Consider the following 5590-nt stretch of genomic DNA (forward strand, 5'->3'; position numbering starts at 1 on the left):
AATTCTAATACTCCTTCAATTTGTATGTTTTCGCAGCTCTCTGTGTGAAGCGCTGTAATATGTAATTTGTATGTCTCAAACGACTGAGCTCCTCTGTAGTGTGGTTGTGAAATATCACCCACCACACAAACGACTTAAATTACACGGTAGGGGATTGCCCCACGGCTCACATTGAATGCTGTCATTTTTGGATTTGTCATCGAGTCTACCGATAAGGGCACGGTAACCGGCTTTGTGTGCCGGAGCAGACAACAATGAACCCTTTAGCTGTCTTTGGACAAACTAGCAAACAAGAAGGATGGAGTTCCCCACGATTGGGGTTGTATTTCAACAGCTGCCGGGGAGCGACGGCGACGAAGCGGGATAAACGCGCGCGCGCTCTCGTTCGAACCGGTCAGCCAGTCCGGACGTTACTGTAAATGAAGCCGAAATCGACGATCGAAGCTGGACCCGAGCGAGAGGAAGAATGGAACGCTTCCCCAATGGACGGCGTCAACTTGTCGCGGTTGACGAAGAATGGTCATTTCCAATGCAGCCGTTCCACGAGACACGCAGAGTGCCCGATGACCCGGTTGCGTCAAAAGAAGACGACGATATGGGTCAAGCTGACCGTTTTCTGCAAAACGCGCCTGCCCTGTCAAAGAGCCCATTGTTTACGGGTTCTACAAAGGAGGAGAGACGTACGTTCATAGCGGCATATACCATTTACTCAGCCAAACAAATGCATCCAGCCTGCGACAAAGCAACGTAAGTATCGCTGAATGGAACATGGGCAAGGACCCAGGGATGTGTTGGAAAACGAATGAACCATATGGTCCATGTTGACGTACCTGCTGGACCCGCGGTGATGGAGTAGATGCTGTTGGCACGGTTCAAAGCGTTGAAAAGGATGTGTATCTTTGTGCGATGGCTGCACGAGTGTGCAATCGGTCACCATCGTTACGTCGGTTACGAAGATGAATCGAAGCCGAGCGTCACTCCCGACGCGCCAAAGCCGACGCAAAGCGGCAAAGGAGATTCAAGGCTGGGTAAACTCCTGTCGAGGCGGCAATCGGTGAGCTCAAGCTCGACGCCGTCCGACTCAGCCGAGCTGTACCCCAAAGGTGATTGCCTGAAGTGAAAGTCACCTGACCATAGGGTGGGAACTGTCTTGCCGTGACCAAGGACGAAGCAGTAGCTCTGCTGAAGAGCCATGCCGAAAATCTGGAGCAACGGCGCGGGGACACCTCATAGGGACGAAAGCCCCAGGATAGTCGTGTCGCGACGATTTGCAGCGCGATCGTTACATGTGGTAGGGAAAGTGTGCTTACTGTGGTGGACGGCACCGTGCCAGTGAGTACATCACTGCTAGACTCCGGAGCAGTTCTGACGGTGGCGTCTGGCGGGCTTGTGTCGGCGCTGCAAGATGTTGGTACATCGTAGGAAGTGTTCGAGATGGGATAAATCTACCTGCAGCCCAATGGAAAGGACAGTCGTCCCATCAAGGTGACCAAACAAGTTTGCCTGGGAGGCGTAGAGTATCAAACTGCATATGGTCCGCTGTTGCTGCGCGCATGGTCCGACGAGACGGTTCCAGCAGTCGAGCTGGCGCTGGGTTTGCTCGTTATGAAGATACTTGGATAAACCGACCAAGCTTTGCTCAACAACGCGCGACAGAAAATCGCTCCTCCTAGCGTGCAAGGTCGATGCTGCTATCACGGAATGTATGGCGCCCGAGAATTTGAGCGAACTTCAAGCAATGTTGTTTTGGAATTCGAGGATTTGCTTTTGTGTCAAATTTGGTCGCGACCCCGACACGACAAAAACTATCTGGTGTGGAAAAGAAATTGCCGAGTGCGGCGTCGCACATGCTCCTGACCGGGCCCAAAACCTTTGTGATCTCATGCCACCGCAGACGATAGCTGAATTACATCAATTCCTGTATGCAACAAACTGGATTCGTGCGAACATCACAATGTACACCGACCTGGTAGCTCCTCTGGCGAATAATCTGGACATTGCTGCAAAAACCGCCTATTCACGAAAACAACGGCGCTCGCGCGGGTACTTCTCAGTTCCGTGGGATGGTGCGGCGATCACCTAGAGTGTTTCGACCAAGTAAAGTTGACGCAGCGTCGTTTGGTTCCGTTGAACCACCCTGATCCCGAGAAGATGGTGTGCCTATACACTGACGCAAGCGAGACGTTTTGGGGGCAACCACTAAGCAAGTACTGATCGAGGGTTTGGCACTGTCTGCACCAGAGCAGCGTCACGAGCCTTTGCGTTTTTGAGCGGAGCCTTCCAAGGCGTTACCGAGCGCTGGCTGATCGTGGAAAACGAAGCGGTTGCGGTGGTCGAGTCCTGTAAACGTCTGGAGTACCTCCTGATACGCCCGGGAGGTTCACTGTTTACTGACCACCGCAACATTGTGTACATGTTCAACCCGCTAACATCGAGCACGGGTATGGCTAAGTACCTGTCCCACAAACTGCAACGTTGAGCTCTCACGATGACGACGTTTCCGTATGTGATTGAGTGTGTGTCTGGAGACGAGAATTTGTGGGCAGATCTTCTCAGCCAATGGTGAAGCCCACGCCTTCATGAGCTATCAGCACGAATTTCCAAGTTGGCGCTGGTGTCATCTTTGCAATCGACGGATTTCTCATGGTCCTGTGTTGACAAAATCCTGCAAGTTCAGCGTGCTCACCCCGACCGTGCAGACTGGACGACCTGGGACGAAGTCAAGCAATGTTTCGTGACGACGTCGTCCAACATTTGGATTCAAGACGATGCGTTGGACCTGCAGTGTCCCTATGCGTTATTGCCCGCGCCGGCATCGCGGGTCACCGTCGCATTGAGGCGACACTTGCATCCGTAGCATCCATGTTCGAATGGACAAGTTTGGCATGTGACGTTGCGGAATTAGTTCACGACTTTTGCACTGTATGGTAGTCGACGGCGGCGTTGTGCCACGACCATGGGGAGAGGCACTGCAAGCAACAGCCTCAAACGAACTGATCCACTTCGATTGGCTTACACTCCCTCGCTCCGTCTCTGGCGACAAATTAGTCTTGGTGATCAAGACGACATGAGCGGATTTATCCGTTTGCATGCAAGCGCCACGGCGATGGCCGAAGCGCTGATGGAATAGTACAGTTTGTGGACAACTTAGCAGAGGTGCTCATCTTGATGCACAAACGAATCGCGGAAATAGCATCGTCGAAACGCGAAGGCGCACAAGCACCGTAACAGACAACGATCCACCAAATTGCGAAGTTCGCGCTCGGTGATTTTGTATTGGTGGCAGGGGCGACGCTGCATCCAGGAAAATTGACACTTCGCTGGACGGACCGTATCTTGTTGTCAAGGTGATTTCCGACCATCTTATGGAAATCCAACGGCTCATCCCACCAGCCATGACGTCGTTGCACCATGCCTGCTGCCTACGGATGTATTGCGAAGGCGGCCGTGACGTGGGCGAAGATCAGACGGCACAGATCGCGTTTAGGAACGACGGGTTATTCTGAGCAGCTCGAAAAAATTGCGTATCCACGACGGCACCTGGTAGGTGTAAGCCAAGTGGCTCGGACTGGAAGACGCGGAATCTACCTGAGAACCAGAGTTGTCAGTGCACGAAGACGCCAATGATATTTCGGCGCTGGTGACGGCTCATGATGACGATGATGTGCGCAAAACGATAGAGGACATTGAGCGTTCGTGCGGCCACCCTTTGTAGGGGGGAGTGTTCTTGGTCTAACTTCGGTTCTGGTCTCACTTGCAGGAATGTGTGTGAGACAGAGTGAATCCGAAGTAGTGTAGAGGTTTGCCCCACGGCCGGCATTGAATGCAGTCATTTTTAGATTTGTCATCGTGTCTCGCGACGAGAGCTTGGTTTCTTGATTTGAATGCCAGCGCAGAGAGCAAATGTCGATGAGTGGTGACTCTCCTTGCACGTTGTTTAACCTGCATCTCAACTAATACAATTACAACCTCGTGCTCACGCATCACACCGGGAGGTACACTTTGGTACCATATATCTCTGCTATGAGAACAAATTGTTAGAGTCTATGTATGGTGAGTTGGTGCACTCTAGCAACAGAGAACCCACATACAAAAATCGGACACTTCTATATTTTGATATGATGAAATATATCCTGCATCATTTGATATGTAGACAATGCGACCAATAGAATAGTTTTTGCATTGTGCTCTGTGATTGGGCAGCATGAATTTCAATTTGAAATGATTAAATAATTGGGCAGCATGAATTTGAATTATAGATCTACCCACGTCAGAGATACAGTGCGCGAAACAAAGATAGGAACAATCACATTTCGCCCACCAATGCCTATCACAATGCACAATGAAGCATAAACGCTAGAACGAAGGATGAGTGTGGCCCTAGTTCTCATGATATATTCTTTAATTTTGGATGCCACGATGAGTTGTGAGCAAGGAATGTCATAAAAATGAAATTACTACAAATAGAGCAATATAGAGATAGAAACAGCCAATACAAACAAGGAATAACAACCAATTCAGTAATTAACCTTTATTCCACGAGTCGAAAGGTCTGCAACGCAGCGCTTAGGCATGCAATCAACAAGATGGTTGAGTGTATGATGACAAATTTCGTCCCATGCCTTTAGGTTTTTCTAGGCTTTCACGAGACTAAAATTAGCGACAACGGGCATAAACTTGCCGCGCAAGCATGGCCCAAAGTTCTCGATGGGATTTATGCCTGGCGACTGCGCTGGCCACTTCATCAACGCAATATTTAGTCCAAAATCCACACTTTTGTTTCGTGGCTGGAGTGGGTGTTTGAATTGTCATGTTGTACAATGAAGTCATTACCATAGTTTGCATGATGAAAGGGCAGCAAGAAGTCGGATTACGTTGTTATGTACTCTCCTGCTTGCCTTCAAGAACACGCAGGTCGACAATTCCCATCGATGAGAATGCACCAGAAACCAAAACAGAGTCACCTCATTTTGCCGCTTAGAGTACAGGTACTACTCGTTGCCCTACTTGCACCAGTAGTATTGCCAACAGTCAGGACCGTACAGCTTAAACTTTTTCTCCTACAACTTAAACGTTTGCTCCTTACAGTCGTCCTCCTTGTCGCCGCTGGACGATTTGCTGCTGCTTAGTCGCTGGTCGCAGGTGTGGTCATCGTCGTATGATGCATGTCTGGTGTCTGGTAGCGATTGCTGCATTCCGTCACGTCTTCTTCATCTGCAGCGCCCTGGAGACCAATGTAATCCCGCAACTCGGTGAGTCGTCTTTTGGATCCTGCAATACACCCATGGATTACTGTAGACGTGAGGCTTTCAAAGGCAGTCTTTAACCGCTCCAGTATCTCGCGGAACGAGATATTTACGTCGTATTAGGCCTCTCGACCAATTACACAGTTCTTGCTCAAATACTGCAATATATCGGAATCACATATAGATATTTTGTAAGTTCATCCACAACTGACGATATGTATGTGATATAGTTATTTACTGACTCTTTGACTGAAAGATTGATAACTACATCAGTGATCAAGAAACTTCTTAATTGACTCATCTACTTGTGAAATATGAAGTTACTGATCAAATATTGAAATATA

The sequence above is a fragment of the Aphanomyces invadans genome (assembly GCF_000520115.1).
Source record: "Aphanomyces invadans strain NJM9701 unplaced genomic scaffold supercont1.9, whole genome shotgun sequence".
NCBI lineage: Eukaryota > Oomycota > Saprolegniomycetes > Saprolegniales > Verrucalvaceae > Aphanomyces > Aphanomyces invadans.